This window comes from Ambystoma mexicanum, chromosome 3p, assembly GCF_040938575.1.
Source record: "Ambystoma mexicanum isolate Mex_15411 chromosome 3p, UKY_AmexF1_1, whole genome shotgun sequence".
NCBI lineage: Eukaryota > Metazoa > Chordata > Amphibia > Caudata > Ambystomatidae > Ambystoma > Ambystoma mexicanum.
In genome coordinates, this window is record NC_090925.1 from 893,974,365 (window position 1) to 893,990,167 (window position 15,803).

At 46.6% G+C, this 15,803-nt stretch overlaps 1 protein-coding gene across 6 annotated transcripts in view; it reads left to right on the top strand.

Annotated features, from left to right (window-relative positions):
* Nucleotides 1-15,803, top strand: part of RALGAPB (Ral GTPase activating protein non-catalytic subunit beta) — a 2,501,232-nt gene that overhangs the window by 740,170 nt on the left and 1,745,259 nt on the right. The gene's annotated exons all lie outside the window — the stretch shown is intronic.

The following is a 15,803-nucleotide window of genomic DNA, read 5'->3' on the forward strand; positions in this document are numbered from 1 at the left end:
AGCAAAGGTAGAGCCAGAAGACCCAATCCCAGAGGAGCCACAACCTCTAGTCAGAAATGACCACCAAGTCCAGGTCCCCTCCCATGTCACCCCGGTCGGGGGGCGATTAACATCTTTCCTCAGGGCATGGGAGGGGATAACTTCCGACCAGTGGGTCTTAAAGACGGTCGCCCATGGTTACTGCGTGGAATTCGCCCGACCTCCACAGTTCAGACCGCCGCGCTCACGGCGCCTTTCACCGGACCATCTGGAGATCTTGATCCAAGAGGTGGAAGCGCTCCTGGGAAAGGACGCCATAGAAGCCGTCCCTATTCTTCAGGTAAACAAGGGTATTTATTCAGTGTACTTCCTTGTACCCAAAAAGGATCTCACCATGCGTCCCGTTCTAGACCTGCGCCCAGCGAACAAGTTTATAAAACCACAGATGTTTTGCATGGTAATTGCTGAAACAAGGGGACTTCATGGCAACATTGGACATGAAAGATGCATACCTTCATATTCAATGTTGCCAGCGCACAGGAAATATCTAAGGTTCATGATCCAGGACAGGTATTACCAATTCAAGGTACTACCCTTCGGCATCGCCTCAGCGCCAAGGGTGTTTACCAAAGTCCTGGCAGTGGCAGCAGCACACCTGCGCAGACTATCATTCCCAGATTACCCTTACCTCGTCGACTGGCTCATCACGGGGGACTCATTCGACGCTTGTTTTTCGAACATCCAAAAAAACGTAGATCTCCTCTTCAGCCTGGGTTTCTCAATCAACGAAAAAAAATCCAGTTTATTCCCCAGCCAAGTAAAACAATTTCTGGGAGCTCCAATTCAGACGGAAGACGGTCTCGTCTCCCCTCCAATGAGAGGGTTCAGAACATGCTTTCTCAGATCCCTCAATATGTAGTCTGTCAGGAGGTGACGGTACGCAAAGCCATGCGTTTGCTATGGATGATGGCGTCATGCACATGCTTGGTTGCCACGCGCGGCTGCGCATACGTCTCATGCAAGAGTGGCTCAACAGCCAGTGGTGTCAGGCAAGCGGGCAATGGGAAAATCTGTTAGTTGTCTCGCCAGCCCTCATTCTCTCTCTGCAGTGGTGGTCAAGAGAAAACCACTTGAAGGGGAAGACCTTCACCACCACTGCAGTGGAAACCTCTCTCACGACAGACTCATCTCTCACGGGGTGGGGGGGGCTCACCTGCTTCAGCAGACAGCGCACGGAGTGTGGTCCCCTCAAGTAGCGTCCAATCATATAAACTTACTGGAGCTATTAGCGGTGTTCAAAGCATTGAAGGCCTTTCAGATGCAACTGTAAGGGAAAACAGTGCTGATCCTAATGGACAGCACCACAGCAATGTATTACCTGAACAAACAGGGGGGCACTCAATCTCCACGGCTATCCAAGCTGTCCCAAAACATTTGGATATGGGCTCTCAAACACAAGATTTTTTTGTTGTCCCAACATGTTCCAGGGGAACTCAATCTTCTGGCAGACGTACTCACTAGAGATGTTCCTCTGCCAGAAGAATACAAATGGCGATTACATGAAGACATTGTGTCCAACGTCTTTGCAGAATGGGGTGTCCCAGAGATCGACCTGTTCGCTACTCAGGAGAATGCCCAATGCCAAGACTACGCCTTCAGGTACCCCGAGAACCAATCCAAGGGGAACGGTCTCTGGATAACTTGGTCAGGGAAATTTGTCTACGCTCCCCCCTACCCCCCCGACTCCCCTTCTCAACAAGATAGTGCACAAGATGCACCAGGAACCAGTTACCATGATACTGGTAGCCCCCATGTGGGCCCGCCACCCCTGGTTCGCTCACCTGATGGAAATGCCCCTCTGCCCACCAGTCAAGCTGCCCTGCCTGTACAACATGTTGTTTCAGGACAGGGGGAGACCCTACACCCTGCCCACAAATCCTGAACTTAGCAGCTTGGCTCCTGAGATCATAGAGTTTGGGCACCTGCAAATCCCTCAGAGGTGCATGGACATACTCAGGGAAGCGAGGCAACCTAATACACGTTATTGCTATGCCAGCAAATGGAAACATTTTGTCATCTAGTGCAATTCCAAGGGCGTCAATCCCATCGATTGCTCACCCTCGCACATTGTGCAGTATCTAACCTACCTGTTGGACACTGGGTTAGTCTTCAATTCCCTAACGGTTCATCTGGCTGCTCTGTCAGCCTACACCACATCACAACAAAGGGTATTGTGGTGGAAAATACCGGTGATTAAAGTATTTATGGAAGGGGTTAAGAGGATTTATCCTCCCATCTCTCACCCAGCCCCTGGATGGGATCTGAATGTGGTTTTGACCAGGCTCATGGGAGCTCCCTTTGAGCCTATGCATAAAGCAAGTCTGAAAGACCTGACTTATAAGACAGCCTTTTTAGTGGCTATCACTCCTATCAGAAGTGATAGTGAACTACAGGCTCTTTCTGTTCCAGACCCCTTTGTTACAGTCCACAAAGATAAGGTAGTTCTGAGCACACATCCCAGGTTTGCGCCTAAATTCATCTCGAAGTTCCATGTGAACCTGTTAATCGAACTACCCACTTTCTTCCACAACCCTACTAACATGGCCGAAAGAAGCCTTCACACACTAGACGTGCGCAGGGCAGTCATGTTTTACCTGGAAAGAACTAAACCACTATGGAAGACTAAACAATTCTTTGTTTCAGTGGCAGCTGGTAGAGAAGGGGATCCTGTCTCTAAATCAGCTATCTCAAGGTGGATTTTCAAATGCATCGCACTATGTTATACTCTTGTGAAGAGAGAACTGCCCTTCAAGCCTAGAGCACACTCTACTCGAGGCACTGGGGCATCCATTGCATTCATTGCAAATGTTCCTCTTGAGTCCATTCACAATGCGGCAACCTGGAGTTCTGTACACACCTTTACAAAACACTATTGCCTAGACACTCATTCTAGGTCTGATTCTCAGGTGGGACAAGCAGTACCAAGACATCTTTTCTCTACTGTTCCTTCTCACAACCCACCTCCAACTCTGGGTACTGCTTGCTAGTCTATGCACAGCATGTGATTCTAAGCAGATTAACAAGCATCAGAAGACTTGCATTACTTACTGCAATAGCATTTCTGATGATTGTATCTGCTTAGATTCACATACGCCCTCCCTACGTCCCTGCTCGGGGTGGAAGGAACATAGACGTCTTACTACTTTCTCTCTTTATGTACTCACTCACTATAGCCTTGGGCTCCCTCATGTCAGAAAAAATACAATCGGAGGGACCTCGGCACATGAGGGATAGTGTTACAGACACGCCTATGCTGGCGTCCCCTTTCGGTCCCCGAAAGACAAGATACAATACTCTGCGGTTACTACTGGATGTCGGACCATATGCACAGCATGTGAATCTAAACAGATACAATCATCAGAAATGCTATTACGGTAAGTAATGCATGTCATACCAAGCAAAGTTAAGTTTACAAGTGTGTTAAGAAGACGCATGAGAATGTTCTGGCAAGGGAGTACACCAAGCAAAGCGAAGTCTAAGTTGTTCTGTTGACCAGAGAACCCCCCCTTCTTCAACCCCATCCATCAAAGGAAGACTCATACCCTTAGGAGTTTCCATGTGTTTTAAAGAGACCTGGGGAAGGGACACAGCTTCCGAGGAGTGAACTGTAATACCAAGAGGAGGGAGTTAACATTGTGGGCTATAAAAGAACTTTGGTTGTGTATTTGACTCATTGTGTTGGTGAAGAGAAACCTGGGGAAGGAAGCCATCCCCTGGACCTGTGAACTTTTGTTTTGGAGTTACATTTTTCATTTGATCTTGAACATTTGTGCACCTTCAAGGGTTATAAAAACATTAACCTAATCACATTAGAGTTACTTGTACTGTGTGAGGGATAAGATAGGATTTCAGACACAGGACATTTTGCTTTGGACATCTTGAATCGGGACAGACCCTTCGTTTTTGGTTGAGGTAGTGAAATACCTCTTGGGGTTTTGTGCATTTTTATTGCTAAAAGGTTGAGCTATGCGTCTGTGTCTCATTCTTGGCTTCTCACATTAGTTATTCTGTTTATTTCTGCAATTTGTCCAAACTGCATCCCAATTAGCCTCCAGCAGCAGGTGATACAGACATAAGCTGTGTACTACATGCAACAGTTGATTGAGGCCTCTAGTTCTATTATCACAAATGAGCAGGAGTAGCATGACTGTTCCAGACATAGTTCTGAATACTTGTTCTGCCTTTCAGTAGACACATAATTGAAACTAACAGGAACAGAGTAGCTTCTCTATAGAGATGTCTTGGTCATAACAATGTTATTTCTTCTGATTCAAAAGCATTTGTTATTAGCTGATCCTTGTAGTGCAGTGCTGTGGCGCAATCCTTTTGTCACTTTAGGAACAACCTGTAAACACCCTAGTTGATGTTGACTATCACTAAAGCTTTTCTCTGCTATTTTAGTACTCTCACAATATTTCTTTAGGAAAGCCACTGTCCACATCTAATATTATTTGTCGAGAGAAAGGGACATATACCTACTGATAGTTTTAAATATTTGTTGAAATAGAATCCGTCCCGCTTCTTAAAGAGGCATAAATGGACCACATTTCAATATTAATGGAGAAAGCCTTATTTGTCTTCAACAGCGAGCAGTAGTACATCATCAATTAAGCATAGGCTGGCACACACCACTAAAAAGAAACAGGAACTTGCTGGTGAAATATTAAAATACCAAATCTTGACCCAGGCCTTCCCTTCTTGCTCTGCTACTGACCTGAGACACTGGAAATGTAGATGTTTTTGGTAGATGAATATTGCTCCTAATAGTTGTGCTCACCTCCTCCAGAGGCAGCCGTCCTTATGGCAGATAGCATGGAAGCATTACTGCACAAGTATTCTTAGCTATGGTTTAGGATCTTATTGGGTTTATGGAATCCGGTGTGGTTTAAAGGAAACTGGCATGTTCTCATTGGTGCCCTCTAATAATTTACTAGCAAAATTGATTGATATGCCATGTGGTGGTATTTTTGGCAACAAGTATATAATACTCCTGAAAAATGTATGAATACAATTTCTACAGCAAGATTTATTGATTATCTAAGTGGGAGGGATATTTGCTAAACATTTAGAAAGATTCCAGAGTATGGTGTGTGTTTGTCGCAATGGTGGTAGTATTATCCACAACTTTGCGTTCTTTACCCATAATTAAGGGTCACAAAGCATCCCGATGGTGCCCTGATTGCTGGTACATCAGCCACAATGTTTGTCTCTCAAACTGCATTAGTCAATTATTTACCCTTCATGTCTTTCAGATTGAAAGCATAGTGGTTGGCTCTGGGAGACATGATTCGAGAACCTCCCTAAAATATATTTTCGTTATTGTTTGGTCTTTTTTGCTTTTTTATACTTTGTGCCTCTGATCCACACTTTGCCACTCGGCATCAAAATGCATTTTGATGACTTTTTCTATGTGTTTGGATTTTAGATTTGTGGTTATTGTATTTGTTATGGTGATAAATATGTGGGAGGACCTCATGGAGTGGAATTCGCCAACCCCCCAACCTCCCTCAGCACAAGGACGTGAATTGTGGACATGCTCCCTTTTACTCCCGACCACGTAAGGTAGTAACATCGGCCAAACTTCTTTTCCTAGTCTTATATCGGAAACCATGTGTATTGTACTGGGTCAGACAATCATAATGTTATAAGTACAGGGACGAGGAAAAACTTGAGAACGCTACAGTCAAGCGGGAAAAACGCTCAACCAGTTGTTAATGGAACTGACGTTCTGCAAAGGCAGACCCTGCTATATCAAGACACCAGAAATGAACAATGATGAAAGAGAGATGGAGATGGAGAGAGAGCTAGATGGAGAGGAAGATGGAATTGGAAATCGAGATAGACTTTATGGCAGAGGTAGAAGTCGAAGGAAGACTTGAGAGGCTCGATAGAGTAACATGGAGGGTGTGGTTCAAGAGAATGCATGAGAACGTCTCGCAGGCCGAATAAGTGTTGGCAGTAGTTGAAGCAGAGGCAGAAAGTGGAGAAGGCGTCCCACTCAGAGGCAGAACGTCAAACGTTCTACAAGTGAAACCTGGTGGGCTAGAGTAAAGCAGAGAAAGAGGACAATCGGCATAATGCACTGGCGAAACAAACATATGTTATTTATGAGATGCCCAGAAAGCTTTGTACCAGTTGGCTGGGAACCAGCCCAACGGAAAGATGGAAATTGGGTTGTGGTGGCGTGACCTGTAGTGGGTGGACCATGCGGTCAGATATCTGTGCTGAGACCGCTAACCCTGGCTTTTCACAAAGTCGCATAGGGCGTACTTGAGAGGCATCCAGAGTGGTGGTGGCTGAATTACCTGTACGGAAGGGACGGTTGAGTCTGTTACCGATAGAACAACCAGCAGTACTAGGCCCAACGAGAGAGAAACTATTGATCGTCACAAGATCCCAGACAGAACCGGTGAAGCATCCAGACTCCAAGAGCAGGTATCATGAGTTGTTAAAAGTCTGGGAGATAGCAAATCAGTATAAAGAATGGTTAACTACCAGAGAAGTAACACCATCTGTCTTTAAAACTCCAACCCTAAGTCCCTGAAACGTTATTCGAGGGGTTATTTTCTAGAACTCCGTCGATGTAACGGAAACCCTTCAAGCGGTCTTAAGGAGCATCATTGGGGAGAACAGAGTTCTTAAGGGGGCTTTCGAGGGCATTTGTTGACAAAGCCGTACCATCCCAAACACATGGGAAATAGAAGCCCTCCTGTGCACACCACAGAATCATATAGGTCTGGTCTTCTGAGCAAAAAACAATCGCCCTCTATCAAAAAGCTATTCCAAACTTTTAATTTGTCACCACAGCCTGTCAACAATCCAGTCCTATAAATCCACAGGGTCAACACTCCTTTTTGAAATAAGAAAAAAATCACTGTTTTTGTCATTGTCTTTTCTTTTAAAAAATAAAAACTGAGAATACAACCCGTCCTAGTTAGAAAAGAACCTGGTAACTTCCGGGTAATCGACAATACCAGAGACTGTAAATGAAGAAACGAAAAAAATTGTGAATCAGTTTGAACTGCAATTCGCTGGCCTGTTTTTAGACTCGAGAGGAACCTGCGGAGTATCTTATTAATCGCAATGGGAACAGGATAAAGAAAGCCGAATCTGTGAAATCCTCCGTAAAGGGATTACATATTTTTGCTGATATTAGGGGAGTTTTCCTAAAGTCCATTGAGGTAAGACTTCATAAAACTAGCCCTTGGCATACAGGTCCCCAACTCTTAGTATAAGTCTGTACGACCCAAAGGATCTTGGTAGAATGGTAGAGCAACCATTCTTATCATAGGAGGTAGATGTGAGCTGTAGCGAAGTACACGGAAACCAGTAAATACAAAGAAACTCTTACACAGTAAATGTTAAATAACAAATATACATGTATTCTTATTTACACAAGGAAGGTAGATCAATATTTATTTCACAAACCAACACACATGGGAATTATTACTTTTCAGAGGTGATTACTTCAATAGTAATTGCTCACGCTTACAATTGTTAGAGTTTGAAACTAATGACAGTTCTACTGCATTATCGGTCCTACCGTGCACTCATGCTGCTTTACAGATAAACAGTAATTGTATTTAGTTAACAAAACCACATCAGATAAAATCTTTTGCAAGGAAAAAGGTTGGTTATACACACAGCAGCGAGTCTTCGTTCTAGAGACACTTTAATGAGCTTGTAATGCATTAAAAGTCCAATCCCTAACTGTACAAAAAAGTCAGTGTAGGAGTGGAGCCAAAGTCTTGTGAAGTAGCAGAAAAAGCAAAGTTCCTCAGGATACTTTCAGTCACTAGAATAAGATGCTCAAGAATATAACACAAGTTGAGGAGAGCCTGCAAAAAGACTCCCTAAAAGCACACTAGCTGGCAAGCCTGGGTCAGAGGTAGGGTGGACACCCAAAACCTCTTCACACACCCCAGTCACACTGGAGCGACTCTTTCGGATTAAGATAAATTCTACCTTTTGCCCCACAATACCTCAGCTTAGAAGAAGTAAACATAGCTGGATTCTGCTCTGTGCAGCGACATAACCAGTCTCCCAATTCCTCGGTCTGGTGACGAAAAGGAACTACTCTGAATGGGATGTCTCAGCAGCAGTCTCGAGCCCTTGGCATAGCTTTCTTCGGTCTCCTTGGTCGGTCTGCAGTTTTTGTGCCTTTTTTATCGGCTCCAACAAAGGATGGTATTCTCCTGATCGATCTTCTTCGATTCTGCAGTCCTGCATTCTGTTGAGGGGGACTTGGATGAGTGGGATTGTGCCTCTGGAGGTCAAACAGGAGCTCACCAAAGTTCTGGACGGATTCGGCCTTGCAAAGACATTGCACTTTAAATGGGTAAGAGGTCTCATCTCCTGGTATTCAGTCTGCAGCTCTGGCGAGGCACAGCGCCTCGGGAGATGGCTTGATTTGTAGTTTCCCAGGGCTGGTTGGTCCCACCAGCCAACAGGAAGGCGTTGTCTTCAGAGCTCCTCTGTCGTTCAGAAAACCGGGTCAGGACAGCAGTGGTCACTTCACATTTACTGGAAGGGTCTGCAGGCGTCTGGTCATCTTCAGCTTCGGATCTTCTGTTCCAGTAGTCAGCTTGCCTTTCACCTTAGGAACATCACCTTTTATTCGGTTTTCCCCACAGTTAGCCGGTCTCTGCTAACTCTCTCAGCATTTTAATATGGAGGAAATCTATGCTCCATAAAATAAGGTAAAAAATAAAGAACAGAGTTCCCATGGTTAGAGCAAATACAAATTAATGAGCGGAAAAAGGCTCCCCTCATTCAGGAGAACAAGAAAAAGGTCCGGAGGTCAAGCAAAAAGTGCTGTCTCTCACTGGGATGAGGGGGTTTAGCATAAAACAGATAAATCTGGGGGCATGGCTTGGAGCCGACTCGAGCAGCATGGCTCCGTAAAATCTCCTGGCTGGGCCCATCATCCGAACACATATTAGCAAGCTGGAGCCTCTGTTACTTCTCTAAAATCCCCTGATAGGATTATGAAAGGACGCTGCATCTAACGCTTTGGGAATCCGCCGTCTGGCCCCTGTGACTGAACATCCCCGACTGGAAAGATCAATCTCAGTCCGCAGCAGAGGGGGAAAGATGGCGGGCGCCGAGTCCTGGATCTTCACAATCCGCGGGAAGAGACATGGAAAATAACCTGTGCGACCACGCCTTCGAGCTGGAAAGAGGCCTGGACCGAATCGCAGCCTTTGAAGCAAGATGTGAGTCGCTAGGGGCCAAGCCGGAGGATGCTGAACACCGCTCCAGGAGGAATAACATCCACCTTCGAGGAATCCCTGCAGCAATCACCGACAGAGAGCTGGAAAGCTTTACAACGGACTTGATTAGATTTATCCTAACTCTCCCGGATAGCTCTCTCCTGGAGATCGACCGAGTCCACTGAACAGCCCCGAGACAGGCGTCCTTATAACCTCCTGACGTCCTAGCGTGGATTAATTTCTTTAAGATGAAAGAAGAAATAATGAGGGAGGCTAGGTCATCTAAGAAGATACTCTTCAGAGGGGCAAACATCTCGCTATATCAAGACTTCGCCAACTCTACCTTACAGAAGCGGAAAGCACTAAGGAACCTCACAGAATGGCTACAGGAACGGAAAGTTCAATATCGCTGGAGCTTTCCAACAGCCCTGAATTTCACGTGGGAAGGTACCCAAAGGCAAATCTGCACTCCAAAAGAAGCAGAGAAATTCATGGGAGAAGGGGCAGAAAGTGGAGCCTCCGAATCAGAAGCACCTGCCCAGGATCAAACAAAGACACCCTGAGCCAGCACCTGGTCCTGAGCCAATAGGAGGCGAAGGCTCAAGGGCCCTCAAAAATCTGCCAAACCAGACTGAGCCAGAATATCGGTAGCTACACACAGAAGGTCAGTTACTCCCCTCCATGATGCCCTTTCCCAAGGACACAACGCAAAATCATCACTCACGCACCCATTAGAGGGGCGTACAAATAGAGGGGGGACCTCCAGTACCCGGGGGAGGCGCTACCGATACATCCAAACAAGAATACTACGGTGCAATCAGAACAGAACACGCAGGTCCATCTCGGTGACCGATTGCAAATTCCAGCTATCCCGTTGACAGTTTATGGAGCCCGTTAGCCTCTACTGGTTCGATGATGGGGCCCAGCTAGTTACCCCGTTGGGTGAGGCTAGTCTCATCCCTAGAAGTTTGGAGGGGAGGCAGAGAATTGGAGACACGCGCATACTCTCATAGGGGGCACCCCAGGACTTTAACAAAGGGCCCAGCATAAAGGCGCCCATAGCTGATTCCACTCCGGATGATGAAAGAGACATTCGCATTCTCACATGGAACGTACAAGGCCTCAACTTCCCGCAAATCGGTAGAAAGCAGGCTTAACGCTCTGGCGGGGGATATTGCAATTCTCCAAGAGACGCATTTATTAGCTGCAGATGAGCGGCCCATCAGATTCAAGCGGTTCAAAAAGGCCTATTTTGCCACCTCTGGGGAGAAAAAGCAGGGGGAGGGGGTAGTGATTCTACTTAGCTATAATTTCCAATTCACAGAACCCTCAGTAAAAAGAGCCCCCGAAGGCAGGTACCTCTTGCTAAAAGGATACATCTCAGAGCAACCGATCACTATAGTCAGGATCTATTGTCCCAACACTGGCCAAGATAAATTCCTGCTGGATCTAATCCCAACATTATTGACATTCACAACAGGACACCTCCTCATCGGTGGAGACTTTAACATGGTTCCTGATCCACTAACAGACAAAACCCTCCCCCCATCCAATTCTGATTTTACCCAGGCCCTAACTCTCGCGAGAAACAGAAACAGTAGACGCATGGAGGCTGGCAAACATGGGGGGCAGGGATTACACCTTCTACTCTAACGCACACGAAGGCCACTCATGGATTGACCTAATCCTGATCACGGGGCCCTGTTCCCCAGTCTGCGAAAATAGAAATTCACACCGAATGATCTCTGATCACGCCCCAGTATCAACTGGTCTATTAATAAGAGGCTCACCCTCACCCCCTCTGAGATACTGTAAGCTAAATGACTCCATCTTACTAGACGAAACAATTAAAGCAGAGGTGAGTGAATCGCTGTCTAACTATTTCAAAGAAAACACAAATCCTGACACATCCATTGTAATAATCTGGGAGGCCATGATGCCTTTGGTGAGGGGGATATTCATCAGTGCAGCCGCTGAACAATATCGGATTTCTAAGATCCAAGCATCCACTCTGGCGCTTCCAGTTTCAGTACTGGAGAAGGAGCTAAAGATTCGCCATACCAGGAAATCAGAGAGGGAATTGAAAAACGCTTGAATAGCCCTAGAAATCCACTGGGCGGACTGCTGAGCTAAAACCCTAGCATACACAAAGCAGTTTTATTATAACAAAAGCAACAAAGCAAACTACATACTAGCTTATAAATTGCAACGGGTACATAAAAGCAACAATATAGCTCGCCTCCTTGTGGAGGACAGCAAACCCGATACACCAACACTGAAAAGATGGAAGCCTTATTAGCCCACCCCAGTGCAATCATGACCGGTCCACTACCCTATCCGGGGAATCAGCCCCAAAGCTTACAGTATCTACAATCCTACATAACACCCAACAGCAAGCACCAGCTCGAGTCCCTAGAAACCCAATATTGGTAGAGGTAGGTATCCGACTCCATCAAATCCCTGAAAAACACTGCCCCGGGCCCGGACGGCTAACAGCAAAGTTATACAAAATATACACACAAATCCTAGCCCCACAGCTTACACTTGTATTCAACTCATTCTTGGAATCCGGGAAGGTGACCAAATCAATGGCGGAATCACTTAACATACTAGTTCATAAACCAGGGAAAGACCCCGATCAGGTGGCCTCTTATAGACCGATAACGCTAATGAACATGGATGGGAACATCTACTCTAAAGTTCTGGCATCTAGACTGGGGATAATACTCCCGGATATGATAGACAGGGACCAGACAGGGTTCATACTGGGGAGGGGAATGCATGATAACATCAGAAGAACACTGGACCTCATTGAAGGTGCCAACCAGAGGGGGAGGAGCTATTGGTCATCTCCCTAGATGCTCACAAAGCATTCAACCTCATGGACTGGGAATATATCAGACAAACACTTACACACATGGGATTTGGCCACAACTTTATGAAATGGATAATAGCGAACTACCAGTGCCCAACCACTCGGCTACGGGTGAACATATTCAGATTGGAGAACATATCTAGGGGTACGCGACAGGGTTGCCCGTTATCTCCCCTGGTGTTCGCATTATCCATTGAACCTTTCGCTGGAAGGGTCTGACAAAACGCAGACATACATGGGCTCACGGTAGGGGGTAGGGAATATAAAGCAGCATTATATTTTGATGATGTTCTCCTAACAATAACCCACCCGGGCGCATCCTTAGAACCCTTACTGGAGGAGCTTGAAGCATTTGGAAGAGCCTCTGGATTCAGGGTAAACTGTGACAAATCCTCTGTATTAGCGATCAACCTTACAAAGAAACAGGAAAAAGGAAGAGATCAACCCAGACTCCTCATTCCATGGGCAGACGCAGCAATTGGATACCTGGGGGTCCATAATCCCAAAAACCACACGCGGATCTACCAGAGCAACTTCCCGCAATTGTTTAGGGACCTGCAGAGGGATATAGACCACTGGGATGAACAGGAAATCTTATGGCTGGGCAGGATAGCGGCGATAAAAATGAGCCTGATTCCCAGATTATTAATCTACCAATGCCTAGCACTCCCGACACAGATCCATATTAATATTTGTCTGGGGCGGGGGACTCTGAATAGCAAGACGGATTATGATCCGGGGCCGAAATTCAGGAGTCCTAGACGTGTCCAGATATAGACGAGCAGCACAACTATCCCATGCATTCACATGGAGACAAACTTCGGACCCACCATATTGGAAGCAGATATAGGAAGCATGGTGCGGATTCCCCCCACCCCCCAGCCGACCTTCCGCACATGCAGGCTCTGAAAACCCAGCCAAACACAGGTCCCCTTAAAGCAACACAAAATACAGTAGCAAATTGGAAAGCAGCAGTTTGGAAATGGGGTTGCAAAGGAACTCTGGGCCCTCTCACACTATTATGGGACAATCCTGAGTTTTCACCTGGTCTTCACCCTTCGAGCTTTTCCGCCTGGCAAGACGGGGGCCTGCGGAGGATCTCAGACTTCTTAGAGGGGGGTAATCCACTCACATTCGAAGGTTGCAAGGCAAAATTCAAAATCTCAGAAGGGGAGAGGTTCAGATACTATCAGATCCGTCACTGGCTATCCCTGAGGATTGTTAAGGAGAAGGGCTCCAGGGACATCAGAGCACTGGAATTAACTCTAACATCTACCCGCCCTAGAGGGAAAATCTCCACCATATATCAACTCCTGAACAAGTCAGAACCCACCACCAAAGAAAAATACATGGTTAACTGGGAGAAAGACCTGGGGTGAACAATAGACTTTGAAGCCTGGGACAAGATCTGGGCTAGAATGCATAAAAGCACCCAATGTGTCACCAACAGAGAGGGCGGGTATAAGGTTTGTTACAGATACTTCCAGTACAGCTACATAAATCCAACCCAAACATTCCATCGAGCTGCTCGAGAGGCTGCACAACTGACGGAACACTATTCCACATGCTATGGACATGCCCGCAGGCTGCAAACTACTGGCGAGGGGTACTAGACCACTTCGAATCGATCACAGATCTGGCAATTCGCTGGGCCCCGGGGATTGTACTGTTGGGGGATACCGGTGACGGGGAATTCCCACTGACAGTCTATACAGCCCGCCTATGTACCCGCCTTTTGACAGCAGCCAAAATCACACTAGCACGTCTCTGAAAAAACCCAGAGGGCCCTTCAATTCCGTAATGGTGGGCCAGTTAACATATAAGCCACCAGGCCAAAGAGTTGGTAGCAATTTTCATAGATCTCGTGGTCAAAGCTCACAAAGGGGATCAGGTTATGGACAAAGTCAGAGCTCATCTTGGGGAGATAATCGGGGTCCAGCCTCGCAGGGTTTCCAGAGGGGCCAGCGTCTATCTCGTGGCCGGGGGCAGCCCTCCACTTCCAGAGGTGGAGCTACACCTTCCAATGACCACCCGCTTGAGGTACCCTCCCATGCCTCTCCAATAGGAGTATTACATACTTCACCCACGCATTGGAGGGAATCACCCTGGACAAGTGGGTGCTTTCAACCGTAGCGAGCGGTAATTGTGTGGAGCTACTTCAGCGACCCCAGAACCATCCTCTGCGTCAAAAAACACACGCGAAGGCAGAACAATGTATCCTTCTCGAGGAGGTTGCAGCACTGCTTCTCAATGATGCCATAGAAATTGTCCCGGCGAACCAGGTAAACAAGGGTATTTATTCAACCTACTTCCTTGTGCCAAAATAAAATCGAACAATGCGGCCAGTAGGAGACCTCCGCCTTGCAAACACCTATGTCAAGCCACAAAAATTCTGCATGACAACGCTACAGGAAGTAATCCCTCTACTAAAGCGGGGGGTCTACATGGCAACATTGGAAATGAAAGATGCCTATTTTAATATTTCAATGTTCCCAGCGCACAGAAGATTCTTGCGTTTTAAGGTAGCAAACCAGCACTACCAATTCAAAGTGCTGGCCTTCGGAATAGCATCTGCTCCAAGGGTATTCACCAAGGTACTGTCGGTGGTGGCAGCGCACCTGCGCAGGGTTGCAATACGAGTGTACTTTTATCTGGACGACTGGCTGATTACAGGGGAGTCATCCCAAATTTGCAGGCTAAACACTCAAAGAATCATCAACCTTCTCTTCCAATTGGGCTTCTCAATAAACAAGAAAAAATCAAGCCTTGTGCCAAGCACAACCAAACAGTTCCTAGGAGCTGTCATAAACACGGAAGTAGGGTTAGTCTTTCCTTCAAAGGAAAGAGTTCAGAACATGTTACTGTACATACCTCATTATCAACCCGGCCACCAAATAAGCGTACGCAAAGCTATGCGTTTACTAGGCATGATGGCATCTTGCATTTACCTGGTTCCACACGCACGTCTGCGCATGCGTCCCATGCAGGAATGGTTGGCAAAGCGGTGGTTTCAGGCCAACGGTAAGTGGGACGATCTAGTGGTTGTTTCGCCAACACTAGTACAAAACCTTTGCTGGTTGACAAGGGAGAATCTGTTGAAGGGCGGTGCAGGCGATATTTACGACAGACACGTCACTCTTCGGTTACGGGGGGTGCACATCACCTTCATCACACGGCACATGGTCTGTGGACTCACACCACGGCACAGAACCACATCAACCTTCTGGAACTTCTAGGAGTATTTTAAGCGCTTCAAGCATTCAAAGTACAGCTAACAAACCAGTCGGTACAGATCCTCACCGACAGCACTACTGCGATGTTTTACATCAACAAACAGGGGTGCACACATTTTCCAAATCTGTCCGAGCTAGCACAGAAAATTTGGAAATGGGCATTCGGACGAAAGATGTTCCTATCCTCCCAACACGTTCCAGGGGAACTCATCACTCTAGCCAACTCGCTGAGCAGAGATCCCCTACCAGAGGAATACAAGTGGCAACTAGACACAAATGTCATTGACTACATTTTATCTCAATGGGGTTACCCCACGCTAGACTTGTTCACTACAAGAGAAAATAAGCAATGCCCAGACTACTCGTCCAGGTTTCCCCGACCAGACTCCAAGGGGAACGCCCTATGGATGAGCTGGTCAGGAAGATGTGCTTACTCTTTTCCTC